The 498-nt window shown below is 58.2% G+C and overlaps 1 protein-coding gene across 1 annotated transcript in view; it reads left to right on the plus strand.

Annotated features, from left to right (window-relative positions):
- The window catches only part of PLEKHA6 (pleckstrin homology domain containing, family A member 6), a gene marked incomplete at both ends in the record, with an annotated part of 12,280 nt that overhangs the window by 9,156 nt on the left and 2,626 nt on the right, over positions 1-498 (plus strand). The window lies entirely within an intron of this gene.

Genomic DNA, 498 nt, shown 5'->3' on the forward strand with positions numbered 1-498 from the left:
GGAGACCGAGCAACGAGGGCAGCCGGTGGGACGCGAGAAGCTGAAAGGACTTTTCCAACCATAACAATTCCATGATTCTAATGGGCACAGGAGCACCCTGTTCCCACCAACTCCACTGCTTCAGTTCATGGACTGGAGAGAAGGACACTGCTGTCCCCAGTCCTAGGCTTCAGTCACCTTCCCTATGGCTGGAGCTCGTCACTCCTCAAGCAGATCCATCCCAGCCCCAGCTCTGCAGGTTGAGCTGTTTGTCAGCGTGAGGAGCGGGGCCTGTCTGTCTGTCTGCTGGGACCACACCGTGCGCTGCAGCCCTGGCTGTCTCTGCCAGCTTGTGTCTGTGTGTGCAGTTTGCTGCTGCCCAGCTCACAGCGGGCTCGGTTTTATCTGTGTTTTCCCCTCAACAAAGTTTTCAGGGTGTGCAACCAGCCCAGGACACTCTCGAATGCACAGAACGAAGCAGCAGCAGCAGCCTGGGGCAGCCGTGTCCCACGTGGCTCG

This window comes from Buceros rhinoceros, unplaced genomic scaffold, assembly GCF_000710305.1.
Source record: "Buceros rhinoceros silvestris isolate BGI_N320 unplaced genomic scaffold, ASM71030v1 scaffold33345, whole genome shotgun sequence".
In the NCBI taxonomy this organism is placed as follows: Eukaryota; Metazoa; Chordata; class Aves; order Bucerotiformes; family Bucerotidae; genus Buceros; species Buceros rhinoceros.